This window comes from Triturus cristatus, chromosome 1_2 (genome assembly GCF_964204655.1).
Source record: "Triturus cristatus chromosome 1_2, aTriCri1.1, whole genome shotgun sequence".
Lineage (NCBI taxonomy): Eukaryota > Metazoa > Chordata > Amphibia > Caudata > Salamandridae > Triturus > Triturus cristatus.
The window spans coordinates 1,094,844,135-1,094,859,066 of record NC_140580.1 but is presented as its reverse complement, the minus strand read 5'-3'; the positions used below and the strand labels follow the sequence as shown (position 1 = coordinate 1,094,859,066).

At 46.0% G+C, this 14,932-nt stretch overlaps 1 protein-coding gene across 8 annotated transcripts in view; it reads right to left on the bottom strand.

Moving 5' to 3' along the window:
- Positions 1 to 14,932, bottom strand: part of DAB2IP (DAB2 interacting protein) — a 1,477,580-nt gene that overhangs the window by 853,480 nt on the left and 609,168 nt on the right. The window lies entirely within an intron of this gene.

The following is a 14,932-nucleotide window of genomic DNA, read 5'->3' as shown; positions in this document are numbered from 1 at the left end:
TCTTGGTTCTGCTGAGAGCTGACAATAATATTTTGGCTCCCAAGGCAAAGGTATTCATTTTATCGACCTCAAAAAGATGAAACACTGACTGGAGCTGCAGTATTTGAAACAGTCACCACATGGCAAGACACTGATCATTCCAATCTGAGCTTTAGTGTCCTCACTGCTCAGCCATCTGAGAAAACTGATTCTCACAACTGGTACTCACAGAACCCAAACCACAAAACACTTTCTGCATCACACCCTGCAGGCGAGAGGCCGGGAACCTAAAGACGTTCTCAACGTCACGTCATGGGAGAAGCTCTACTCCAGCCCAAACAAACAAGAAAGGAGCGGGCAGGCTGATTTTTAAATATCCCTGAATATCTAGGAAAATCTTTGCTGCTTAAAGTATGCAAACCTTTATATTTTGTCACATGTAGGAAAAAATTGTGACTTTCGCAACCAGTTACAACTGAAAACGTAAACTTGAAAGACAAATTCAGCGGACATCTCCCACTGTGTATTGAAAAACAAAGTACACATTCACAAAGGTAAGTTACATTTGTGAGTAATATACATGTGTAAGTTTACTCGTACACTATTCAATAATTTTACTACTTTTGCCCATTCACAAAAAATGAGTGTAAAATTACTTGAAACCATAGACGGACGTCTCCACGAACTGGAAAAATTAATGGAGCTAAACAGAAGAGTGTAAGTTTTTACTGCCAAAAAGAAACAGTAGTAAGGCGACACATTTTTCTTTTTTTTTCTTTTTGCAGAGTTTTATATAGTGCGAAATTGCCCCGAATTGGGTATCAGAGCGCTTTACATAGCACCAGTTGCATTATATGAGGACACGTTCATTTTTGTAAGGCACAGGGAGATTAAATGATTTGACCATAATCACAGGATATTCAGCGTCATTGCCAAGACTCGAACCCAGTTCCCCAGATTCGAGGTCACCGCCCTAGGTGTTAGGCCAACTCCTCTCGCCTACATGGCCATGGCCAACCGTTTGTGAATAGCATTTTGTACCATATAGTACTATTGTAGTAGTACAAAATGCAGCATTTAAATAGGCCTCCCGTTCTCTATCGTGGTATGGTTCGATTTGAGTGAAAATTATTTGCAAAACAGTGAACATTTCTCTCAGTGTACTGAAAATCTTCAAATAGGTGAAGCCAACTTAAACTGCTAGTCCACAAAGGCCATAACTGGGGCCTTTAAAACAATCTGCAAAGAAAACAAACTCGGCTCGTCACTAAGCAAAAAACACGAGGGTCAGAAATTCACAAAATCAGATCACACCACAGAAAACAAGTGTAACACAAAGAGCTTGGCAGTGCACTACAAACTTACCAGCCTGGGCAAAAATGTCACCACGTGAGGTTCCCTGTGAATCAGGTGAGCCAGAGTCTCAAAGGGGGTGGAACCTGCGTATGTGGGTGCGGCATCAGGTCCTCACTACGTCTTATACGTTGGAGAGAGATTGGTAGGGGCGCTACCTAGATTTAGGGCAGGGCTTCAATCTGTTCCATCTTGATCTGCTTTGGAGAAAAATTGGAGGATGCGGGCCTGACCACTCCTCCCCAGGCTAAAATCACAAAAGAGTTCTACACTGAAGCCTTCACCATTATATTGTAGTGTAATTGCATTTATATATCGCTTACTAACCCTGACTAGGCGTCTAAGCGCTTTTTCGCGAGTAGCTCGCTACTCCGGGACCCATAAAGGATTAGTGTTGAATTAGTATAGTGAAATATGAAAGAAATTAAAGTGGTGGATAGGTTAGTCAGTTATTTGGATTCGGAAGGATAGCTGAAGAATAGAAGAGGAAAAAAGGTGTGTATTTATATAGCGCTTTTTACCCCTGATGGAGTGTGGAAGCGCCTTTTTTTTTTTTTTTTGGGCAGTAGCACACTACTCCGGAAACCCATAAAGGATTAATGGTGAATTAGTATGGTGAAATATGAAAGTAATTTGAGTGGTGGATATTAGTCAGTTATTTGGAGTGAGAAGGATAGCGAAGGGACAGAAGGGCGAGAAAGGTTTGCATTCATACATCGTTTGTTACCCCTGAAGGGGTGTTGAAGCGCTTTTCTGGCGAGTAGCACTCTACTCCGGAACCCATAAAAGAATTAGTGTTGAAAAATAATATAGTGAAATATTAAGTAATTTTAGTGGTGGATAGGTTATTCAGTAATTTGTATAGAGAACGGTAGCGTCAGGATAGAAGAGGGAAAGAGGTTTGTATTCATATAGCCCTAAATCCGCTAAATCTAAAACCTTCAAATGTGGGGGTCACCAATTATCCAGGGTATCTTCATTTCCTTATTTGGGCGTTCTTTTTGACGACCAAGGTTCTTGGGTAACCCAAATAACAGCAAAAAAGATTGTTTTTTCAAGAGCAACTGTGGGTGTCTTGGGTTTTGCCAGAAAGCTAGGTGCCAGACCAATGAGGGCCCTTATTCAGGTTTATAAAGCCAAGTGTCTTTCCATGGCTTTATATGGAGCTGAGATATGGGGCATTAAAAATGCCAAAAGCATTCAGATTGTCGAGGATAGGTTCTTAAAAAACCTCCTTTCAGTCCCGATCTCAACTGCTAACTATAATGTTCATCAGGAACTTGGAATCGGTTTTCTAGAAGATAGTATTGCCCTGGCCCCGTTATTGAAATGGATTAGCATCTGGCTTAACCCGGATCTACAGCTGAATCATACAATTTTGAAAGACTGTACATTGCTAGATTACGGGTCGCGTATACCCTGGCTGAAATATATTCAGAACCTGGCTAAGAAGCTAGGTAGACCTGAATTATTTCAGTCTCCAGAGACCCTGGTAAAAGGTGACATTAAATGGTGTAAAGAAACATTTATGTACATTTCTACCATGGATAGGGAAGGGAATGAGCTGGTTAAGGGCACCGTTAGGGCCCACCAGCTCTGTAAAACAACACCATCCATGGAACCATATTTAGGATTTGTTACAAATGCAAATCACCGTTTTCTTCTGACTAGATTTCGATTAAATCAATTACATCTCCTGTTTGGAGATAAGAAAGGCTGGAAAGGGGCCGGGGACCTTGGCCCTTGTTCCTGTGATAATTTCTCCCTACAGGATATGATACACTTTTTCTTCTTTTGTGAACACTTTATTGATATTAGGAAACGTTTTTTATTCCCTATATTAAGAAACAAAGGCTTTGCTCAGGTGAGACCTGCTTTTTTATATCTTCAGATGCTAAATGATGTCTGGGAAACTTTTAACATTGCGAATTTGTTATCTGTGGTAATTCGTTCCTTGAGGAAATGAACTGTACCCTTTTTAATGTTTTAAATTGGACACGTTGCCCTGTTAAATCAATTTGTGCCAATGTGTTTTTTAGTTGTAGTAACCATTTATAATGAATTGTGTATTTTTAAGTCTATTTATTGTAGTATGCTTTTATGGTTTGCACTTAAACCGAATAAAGACTTTCTGACTGACTGATATAGCGCTTGCTACCCCTGATGGGGTTGGAAGCGCTTTTTTTTTGGGTGAGTAGCACGCTACTCTGGAACCCATAAGGATTAGTGTTGAATTAGTAAAGTGAAATATGAAAGTAATTTGAGTAGTGGATATGTTAGTCGGTTGTTTGGATTGAGAAGGGATGGGGAGGGGTAGAAAAGGAAAAAGATTTGCAAACACCCCTGATAGATGTGTTTGCATCAGCCGGCTCACAGGTGCACACAACGAAAGGTGAGTCCTGACATTAGGAGTTCCTTAAAAGATTCATTTTGGGGAAAAAAAAAATCTTATTTTCGCGATGAAGAAATATTGTGGATACCACACTTGAAAAGTGCTGCGTTGTGTACGACATACATCATAACTCCAAAATGAAACGCATCTCCTCTTTGTTACGTGCAATGTTTGTGTTTGTTAGGTTTCTCATGGACAAGAACAAGCTAAGCGAAAACATTTTTTACTGAGGGCTGGTTTTTCAGCAGTGCTGTAATATCACCCCCCACCCCCTAGCAAAAGCGGCTTAGGTGTTAAGGAGGGCTGAAAGTTCTCTGTAGCCCCGCTCAGCCCCCCTCTGCCCCCCCAGCGGCTGGTCGAGCGGAGCTGCCAGACCTGGCTTCCGCTCTCAGTCCGGCCATGGAGGTGTGCGAGCCACTGAGGGCTCCAGCCAGGTTGCGCCTGAAGACTGTCTCTGGCTCAGCTCGAGGCCCTGTTGGAACCTGGAGCCCACAACGAGCCGAGCTTTCATGTGGTTTCTACCTTCCTTTACCTAAGATGTGGACTTAGGACCGGAGCTGCCGACTATGGAACTCGGCAACTAGGTTCAAGTCTCCGCGTCGGTTCAACATACTGTGATTTTGGACCAATCACTCAATCTTCCCCTGCCTAAAAACAATGCATCTGATGCTCATGCAAAGCACTCCAAAACATTCAGGTCGAGTGTGCGCTATCTTTTAAAAACTGCAGAACAATGCACTAAGAGGTAAAAACAAGGCCTTAACATAAGGAAAGACAAATAGGTACACATTTACTGGATGATTTGTGCAGAGCGAAACCAGAAAACTTGGATACATCGCGGCTTCCCTACTTAAATTGTGTGATCTTAGGCAAATATTTTCTTTCACCAAAACTCTTTTTTCTTCATTATCTCTTATGAAAGCACTTTCAAATATGTGAGCTCAGACTACAAGTTGTACAAAACTATCACTTTTAATAAGTACTCCACAGTGCAGTCCTATAATGTGCCCTGTTGAATGTAAAGCTTCCACATGTTAAAGGCATAAACTTTGTGAACTTTGAAAAAACGTGATCATATTTTACGTCTAAGATCCGAGCCAGACCTTTAGCTCGGCTCCGGCTCAGCTCACCCTGTTAGTTTATTGGCTCGCCCACCTCTAGCTGAAGGAGTCAGAACCAGTAGCGGCTCGTGGAGGGAGTGCTGTGGGGCATTGGGGCGGAGGAGGAGCAGGGTGTGGGGTAGTAAACTACGGAATACAGCAGAACAGAGGTAAGTAAAAAAATAAAAATTAATTTCATTGCGCGCGCGCTGCATCGCATTTGGCAATGCAGCGCGCGCAATGAAATTCGTTCTATTTATTTGTTTACTTAACTCTGTTCTGCCGTATTCCGTAGTTAACTACCCACCCCCCCCCCCCCCCCCCCCACCCAGCTACACCCCCGCCCACCGCCCAGAAGCAGTCCCTCCATGAGCCGCTACTGGGCAGAACAGGTGAGGACCTGACGCAGTTACCTACAGCCAACCAACTGGGCTTGCCCTGAAGCTAAAAGTTTCAGTAACCTCGATAAAAAATATAGTCGCAGGGCTCGATCAAGGCTGTAACAAATGCAAAGCAGGAGAAATTCAGTGACCAGGAGCGAGAATCCAGAGAGATGTAGAGGGCTGAGGCCAGATCCAAACAGAGATCAATGCCTTAGACGCCTCGTCTAGGAACTCCTTTGGGAACAATTCCTAACATTTTGTATACTTAGATGTGGAAAATTTTCATTTTGTGAGAAGAAATACCCTGTTCAGATTCACAGAATATTAAAGTGCATTTGTGAATGTAGAAACTGTATCGTGGAATTTATGCATTTGCAAATGTAGTAATTGGCGCACGCTGGATTTCTACACTAGCCCATCCTTCAGTACACCTGCTCACACCTCTACTGGGCATCATTTGTGCCACATTTAAACTTTCATTGGTCCAGTTTTGGCTCCTCCTACATACATCAGCGTTCAAAGTATTTTACTAAGTGTATTGGTGTATGAGGGAGATAAAGACAGGCTGGTTTTTCACATACTAAATACAAAAAAATTACAGAGGAGAGAGGCAGGCAGGAGAGAAGGGGCGGGCGGGAGAGCAGAAAAGGAAGGCCTTAAGGAAACAATTAGCAAAATTCAGCAGAATTGAATGTGCCATATTAAAACATCTAATTTGCGGCTACAATAAAAGCAGACCCTACAGGGCTATATTACACCCCCAGATGAATACTGAAACAAAATCTTAAAACTTAATCTACATGCCAAAGTTATTGCAATATAGAGCTTGGCTATGTTGGGAGAGCGTCGTACGGTTCAGAATTGTTGCTCATGTATTGGGGGGGGGGGGGGGGGGGGGTAAGCAAATAAACAAACAAATACTGTCACGAGGGTCAGTGCAGGTGTATCTTTAGTGCCTGCAGGTGGCGACCTAGCACAGGGAATGGAAACCCCCTGCTCTGGAGGGGTAGGTGCTGTAAACTCAACTTCCAGCTGCCATCAGCAAGAGTAGCGCATGGATGTCTCCTTCGTGGCGTTATTACTGACCTTCAACAAAACCCGGGCCATATATTAGTTCCCTGCAGAACATGTTTCAATGACTGCATCATTGAAAGAGCCAACGTGCACATTCCGGCCCCGGGGCTCTACTGTATCAACAGGCGGACTGGATTGGATGAGCAGGCGGCAGCTGCGGCCAATGGCGACTGCAGCCTTAAAGGGAAACAGGTCAATTAACATTCAATGGTTAAAGCACTGAACCAAGAAACTAGCTGGATGCTTGCTCTGGACATATGGGGTATATTTCTGACGTTTCTGCATTGAGGTTTTCACCAGCTCTCCTGGGAGGATGAGGCTGCCGCAGCTGCCGGGGCTAGTACGGGAACCCCTTTGTAGAATCGCGGGTCCTCCCTTGAAAAAAGTACTTTCTTAAAACATAAATGTGGCAGGTCCATATTTGAGGCTACGCAAATAAGGTCTAAAACTTGAATTGCATGATGTTTTCCCTTGCTTGTCTACCCTTTCATCTAAGCCCTCTCTCGTTTAGGGGTGTTTCCTCCACAGTCATCCCTGGATACAGATTTACCCTCTGCGTGACAGCAGTACATCTCCAACCATATCTAGGGAGGAAATGTGCTTTGCAAATGCTTGAACATAGCATAAACCAATACATATGGGTCCTTCACTGCTCCCCAGGGCAATTTTATAAGACAAAGAAAGGCAGTAGGGCTATAGGGCAGTCGCACTAGTATCTATCTCTATTAGTTCACTAGTTAGACCCAGACACTCAACTGTTTGTGATTCTACCGCCAACGAATCACTACACAATACTACTTAGCACATACAGGACAGGAGTGTATTATCTACACGTGTTATCATTGATAATATAAATAATCTTTTTTAGAAACTTCACATTTCCATCATTGATGATGCCCAGACATCATAATTAATATAGACCAAATATAAAAATTATCCAACCCGTAATTACAGAAGTGTACATTTGTAATACATAGGAGTCACGGAATCTTGATGAAAGAATTTTGATGTATTTCTATTCTTTTTGTAGATGTAAACATGAATTCAGCCCAGCCAACGCGTTTCGTCCTACACGGACTTCATCAGGGTTGTAAGTAAATGCTCAAAACCAGGTGTAGCATCTCTAGTTAGGCTTTGTGTTATAATTGAGTGGATCCCAGACAATCGTGTCAAAGACGAGTCATCAAATATTCTATGTTCAACTCCAGCTTATTTATTCCAATCTTCCTCATCAGAAGTGTATTCATTATGATCAATTATACTGCTCTTCCATGGATCCAAGGCAACAACTACCATCTCCTGGGTTCAGAGTGTAACCGTCCCAGATCATGTCCTCCGTGGGCCAGAAGTCTACAGGACAGATTTACTTACACAGGATATTCCACTACTCTCGAGTACCACTGCTGCCACACTGCTTGCCGAAATGAACATTTTTGTGAATACAAGGTACGGAATCTCAGCTTGAAGAAAACCTATTTGTGCAGCTGGCAAGCATAAATGGTTTTATGAATCAGTAAGTGAGCACTGGTGTTATGTCACTTAATCATCTAATTAGCTGGCAATGTGGGTCTGTGAAGCAAGTTTCCACTGGTGAGATCTGTGTCGCAAACCATAGCAGGCCTAACCCACCCTTTCATCCTATCGCGACATAACATTTACTATGCACCAGTTCATTGGAAATAGACAGTAGCACATGAGAATGAAACTATACAGCGACAGAGGGTACAGTGCTTCATATTATACGTTTGTCATTTTAAGCACTGTAATTACGAGGTGTTGCTACTACATCATTTCAATTTAACAATCTCTCAAGGGTAAAGTACTGAGTCAGCGTTGACAAAATGCTAATCATTGACTCACTGCTTGGTTTGTAAAAAAAAAAAAAAATGCCAGGCCCCGGTTGTATGACGGAACAATGCAGGTAAATACTCTGCATGCCTTTACCACACATTTTTTACCATGCATTTTTTTTATTGTAAATACTTTTACAACGTACGCCTTTACTAGCCATTGTTTATATATTATACATATATAAACAATGTATTTGTGGGTGGAGACCTCCCCCACACACCCGAACTTACCTTAAAAGCGTGGTAAAGGCATACATTGTAAAAGCAAATGCGTTCTAAAAACATGCATGGTAAGGGTACAACGTGGTAAACAGCTAATTGTGAAGACTGTTTCCCCCAGGCCCCTCGCCAGGAGACCACCACTGCAGCCTGCACCCCCCATTGCAGCTTCCAGAGCTGCTAATGAAAGTACCAACACAGCTACTAACCATCACACTCATACCGGTGTGGCAATTCAGACTAATCCAGCCCCCAAAGACGAGAATGGCTTGGACAGCAGGAATTGGTCATTTTTAGAGTGTACCGCATTAAAAAAGAATTGTTGTTGTGCTCATCTCTAAATTAGACAAACAGCGCCACCATGTGGCAGACCATCATGAGTGCCGGTGTTGACAATTAGGTGCCAGTGGCGAGCACCGGAAAGAACAGGCTCAAATTAAGCACTGCCCTGACTTGCACAGCAGTTGTCCACAGTGAACCATCCTGGCCGCAGATCGCTTACTGAGCTGAGAATTCACTTCCTAATTCTTGGAGTAAGTTTGTAAAAGGAAACAGCATTTCTGATGACCGTCTGGGCATGTTCGGCCCATCAGCCACGTGCAGTTTGTATTTCACTAGTGCTCTGTTAAAAGAGGCGGATGCTGAACTCAAGCCCCGAAGCTGTCGAGCCCAGCACTGTACAGCAGGCAGTGACAGTCGTTGCATCACACTTCCAGTGTCATTGGCTGTACGTGTCCTTTCACGGAGCCGATCACCAAGTGGCTGCATCATGATTAGATGTGTTACAGGCCCTGCGCTGTCAATCACACGTGGAGTGTGATACATGGCACAGGTGGAGATGCAAGCCAAGCAGGAACAGAAAGGCGATGGGCCAGCACGATCAGAGTTAGACACGTCATAGGGGAACTAAAGAAACATGATTGTTGTCGTGATTGTTTTTATTATCCAATGCCAGGCTAATGAAAGGTCTTACGTCATCCAGTGTGCGTCCTTGCACACACTGTCATCTGTGCTCACTTTAGAACCGAGTGTGTGCTTTAGGTTGTATTCTCTGCATCACAGGACATATAGAGGGAGGGTGACCTTGACGTAGATCCTCAAGGTCAGACGTCATCGGATTGTACACTCATTCCTTCAAACCCTTGAAACTCGCGACCCGTCACCGACGCTCTGCCCAGTGGGTGTAGAAAATGCAGAGCAATAGACCGCGGGTGATTTGCAATAACTGTACAAACTTCAAGGTTTGCAAATCCCGGGCTTTGATGCTCTGGTGTTTTCAAATGGGCCTCAACGTGATCATAATTTGAATTTAAAAGCAAAGAAAATTATCCTCAGGTTTTTCTAATTATACCCCGTACTGCGTGTATATTAATGTGACAAAAACATAATTGAGCCATGTTTCATATTCTAATTTCGCCACAAAGTTGTTTATCCGTTTGCAATGGGAACGGCTTATATTGTGGGAAATAAACCTCAGTCTTATCAATTCACACAGACAGGGCTCAGGGAATAGAGCTGCATAATGAGCGCGCGGAATGGATCCGCTAGCATGGATCAAATTACTTATGACATCATCGACACAGGGGCCAATCACCACTCCGTATTGAAAACAGTAACCTCTGATCCTACCAGATGAAGAGGATGGCCCAAAAGGTTCAGGCGTTTCACCAGTACGTTCAGACTAAAATATAATATTGTTTATAATATCTAACACACCACAGGTATGTAACTCACACACATCAGCATAGTAAATATGAACACATGCTGGTGACATCATATAGACAGGTAATCTCCTGCTTCAATGCAATCCATATTCTTGCAACCAGGTGAATACTCTACAGTATGAGAAATCTTATTTACGCCGGAGGAATTGGGGTAGTTTCAGTATTTACGCATTACGCTTATGATGCGAACTGCAAAATTTCACAATTACGCCAGCTTGTGTAATTAAGAGTCATTTGGAGCAAAAATCCTATTATAGGAGCAGAGGAAAAACGAACTAAGAGATAGTGAGCGGCTGTAGGATACTGCTGGATTCTGTACCATTAAGTGCTATTTTATTATCGCAAAATGCATCCTTGGGCACATTTTGGACGCAAGAGAGCACTTTGCACTACGAAAATACCACCAAATGCTAAATTATACATCTCACACAATTACTCATCATTATGATTAATCAGACTGGAGAGAATGACACCAGTTACACCCACCCCTAGTCAACAGTATGCGTTAGGGCCCTTAATGCTCAATATTGCCTCACAGCAGTTTTTTTTATGCTTCCCAGTTCATCGGTGCTCAGTGTTCCCATGGATTCCATCCTTGCATCAATGCCCTAAAGTCTCCTATGTAACGGACAGCGCATGTCCGTCAACACCAGCCTGCCCAGATCTCCAATATTAAAAGTCCTAGAGGCGCAGTTATGGGAGTTTCATGTGTACAGTTTTCAGGAGTGCCTATTGGATTCCTGGATCCAGGCATCTCAAAACAGCCATCAGGATCACCTGTACTTGGCCCATCGCCCCTAGACCGACCGCCTGACCTGATGGATTAGGACAGTGAAGTTCTTCCAGGACAGCGCCTTGTCTCGATATATGTCCATATAATTGATGCCTTCCTTATTCTACCGGAGTCCACCCAAATCCAATAGACGTCTTTTGGGCACATACAAAAAAACCCCACTAATTTTATCGAGCGATTCCCACCTTTAAGCCTCTTTAATTTCATAGACTATTTTGCTGAAGCATTGAAAACAGGGCACATGGTTATCAATCAAATTCTCTCAATTAATCTAACATCTGGGACGAGGGTCTTCAATGAGAAATTGAGCATACAGTCCAGTTTCATGAAGTTGACATTCTAATTACCATAAGCAGAACTAAAAATGTGGTCACTCTTACCCTATTGACTAGCCAGACAATCAAATATTAAAATTGTGACGTCTCCTATAGTTATGTGGCACCATCCAGCTAACTTGATTCATGTGTGTCACTCGCACTCATTGCAAGGACACGTCGACTGGTGAGGCGCGTCGGCTGAGGTTTACGTTCTGCATGTCTTCTTCAGTACCCAGTTACTTGCAGGGACAATGCAATGATTTTCAACACATAAGGAAAAAATACATTTTCTGTAATGTGCCTCATAAAATTAAAAAGCGAATAGTGGAGCTTTTTAGCAATAACCGCCCCTCACCAAGACCCTCATTGCGAGTTACTTGAAATCTTCGATCGAAACAGTAACTGCAGTTACCGGGGCCAATGGGAATACCAAGTAATGGAGAAACACCTTCGGCCCATGGAACTTCACCTGGGAGCCTGGCTTTTCAAAACAGCTGAAACCTCTAGGTGAAAATGCAGCTGCGAATGAGGAATAACCAAGGGGGGATCTAATTCGGTAAATCTTAGTGTCCATTTGATACTGGACCCTCAGGGTCAAACTAGTACTGACGCAGTATTAACAGGCTCCCCTAGCCCCCTACCCAGTTTCCACTCCAGCCAGTAACACGAGAATCCAGTCTGACCAGTGTCATTATCAGAGACCTCGTGAAAAAGCCATAGGTGACGTCTTACGACTGATGGCTTACCTCATCACATGCCATCACCAGCCGTGGCTCTGCGGTCACGGTTGCTTCAGGACTCATGTTAGTCAGTGAAGCTAACTACCAGGTTAGATGCACTACCCACTTCAGTCCTGCGGTGTGTTAAGCTGTGTCATTAAAGTTTTTGTAGGAGTGTCAGAAATTATAGACCCAGAGTGATTTTCAGTACTTTTGGCATTGTTAGAACAGTGCATTCTGCAGCATGGGTCCTCGTGCGAACAATGTAATCAGATTAAAAGATGCTCGAGGAGAAACTGACATGAAAACATGCAAGACAGAACATGGCCTGTTTCCATACCTCAGAATTTTGAAAACAACGATTACTGAAAGCAAAAGTTAAAAGTGGTTGGGTTACTTATAGCACAACACACCGGGGCGACAAGTTCCACGCGCACTGACCACAGAAAGGAAAGAGACCATAGCACAAAAGTGAGGAGTGGAGGCATGAACCACACCTCCACAGGGTCTGTCTCTCAGCTTCTCGCCACGCCCACTTCACACACAGTGAATGACGTCGCGCATCCGGGACTTTTATACTTTTGCAGTCAGTAGAACCGTCACGGCCTGTGGTGGGCACTGCAGGCTGGTCTGAGCTTGTGTGCCAGCTTTCAATAGCTGATTAAATATTTAAGAATTGACTCTTCAGTGGTTTTTGATTGTAGCTTTCCATCAGCAAACAGCGAAGATGTCAAGAAACGCGGTCATTAAAGGGCGCTGTGAAAGCTGCACCACCGACAAGTAACGCAAGATGGCTGCAAGTGTGGCTGATGACTGTTGCTGCACTGCACACACAGGTTCTACAACACCATGCACAGGGGCGTAACAGACACCCGCACAGCCCCCATAGTGCGGGTGGTCCCCCAGTCTTCTCTACATGAAGGAGGGGACCCCTCAACATGTCTGTGCAGTGTGTCTCTCTAAAACAGCTGCAGTGTGCAACATACTCTGAGCTGACAGCCTGCAGACACAGGACTGAAAAGAAGACAAAGAAAATATATTTCTCTTCTGCTCTAGCCTGCCAGGCGCCTTGCATGAGTGGGCGTGGCCCCTGAGAGAGAAAATCCTCGACAGCGCACTGCTCCTCTTAGAGGGGCTGCTCGACAGCACACTGCTCCTCGACAGCGCACTGCTCCTCTTAGAGGGGCTGCTCGACAGCGCACTGCTCCTCTTAGAGGGGCTGCTCGACAGCACACTGCTCCTCGACAGCGCACTGCTCCTCTTAGAGGGGCTGCTTGACAGCGCACTGCTCCTCTTAGAGGGGCTGCTCGACAGCACACTGCTCCTCGACAGCGCACTGCTCCTCTTAGAGGGGCTGCTCGACAGCGCACTGCTCCTCTTAGAGGGGCTGCTCGACAGCGCACTGCTCCTCGACAGCGCACTGCTCCTCTTAGAGGGGCTGCTCGACAGCACACTGCTCCTCTTAGAGGGGCTGCTCGACAGCACACTGCTCCTTGACAGCGCACTGCTCCTCTTAGAGGGGCTGCTCGACAGCACACTGCTCATCGACAGCACACTGCTCCTCTTAGAGGGGCTGCTCGACAGCGCACTGCTCCTCGACAGCGCACTGCTCCTCTTAGAGGGGCTGCTCGACAGCACACTGCTCCTCGACAGCACACTGCTCCTCTTAGAGGGGCTGCTCGACAGCGCACTGCTCCTCTTAGAGGGGCTGCTCGACAGCGCACTGCTCCTCGACAGCGCACTGCTCCTCTTAGAGGGGCTGCTCGACAGCACACTGCTCCTCTTAGAGGGGCTGCTCGACAGCACACTGCTCCTCGACAGCGCACTGTTCCTCTTAGAGGGGCTGCTCGACAGCGCACTGCTCCTCTTAGAGGGGCTGCTTCACAGCGCACTGCTCCTCTTAGAGGGGCTGCTCGACAGCACACTGCTCCTCGACAGCGCACTGCTCCTCTTAGAGGGGCTGCTCGACAGCGCACTGCTCCTCTTAGAGGGGCTGCTCGACAGCGCACTGCTCCTCGACAGCGCACTGCTCCTCTTAGAGGGGCTGCTCGACAGCACACTGCTCCTCTTAGAGGGGCTGCTCGACAGCACACTGCTCCTTGACAGCGCACTGCTCCTCTTAGAGGGGCTGCTCGACAGCACACTGCTCCTCGACAGCGCACTGCTCCTCTTAGAGGGGCTGCTCGACAGCACACTGCTCATCGACAGCGCACTGCTCCTCTTAGAGGGGCTGCTCGACAGCGCACTGCTCCTCGACAGCGCACTGCTCCTCTTAGAGGGGCTGCTCGACAGCACACTGCTCCTCGACAGCGCACTGCTCCTCTTAGAGGGGCTGCTCGACAGCGCACTGCTCCTCTTAGAGGGGCTGCTCGACAGCGCACTGCTCCTCGACAGCGCACTGCTCCTCTTAGAGGGGCTGCTCGACAGCACACTGCTCCTCTTAGAGGGGCTGCTCGACAGCACACTGCTCCTCGACAGCGCACTGTTCCTCTTAGAGGGGCTGCTCGACAGCACACTGCTCCTCTTAGAGGGGCTGTTCGACAGCGCACTGCTCCTCTTAGACGGGCTGCTCGACAGTGCACGGCTCCTCGACAGCACACTGCTCCTCTTAGAGGGGCTGCTCGACAGCGCACTGCTCCTCTTAGAGGGGCTGCTCGACAGCACTCTGCTCCTCTTAGAGGGGCTGCTCGACAGCACACTGCTCCTCGACAGTGCACTGCTCCTCTTAGAGGGGCTGCTCGACAGCGCACTGCTCCTCGACAGCGCACTGCTCCTCTTAGAGGGGCTGCTCGACAGCGCACTGCTCCTCTTAGAGGGGCTGCTCGACAGCGCACTGCTCCTTGACAGCGCACTGCTCCTCGACAGCGCACTGCTCCTCTTAGAGGGGCTGCTCGACAGCACACTGCTCCTCTTAGAGGGGCTGCTCGACAGCGCACTGCTCCTCGACAGCGCACTGCTCCTCTTAGAGGGGCTGCTCCACAGCGCACTGCTCCTCTTACGAGGGGCTGCTCAGGAATGACTGGAGCGGA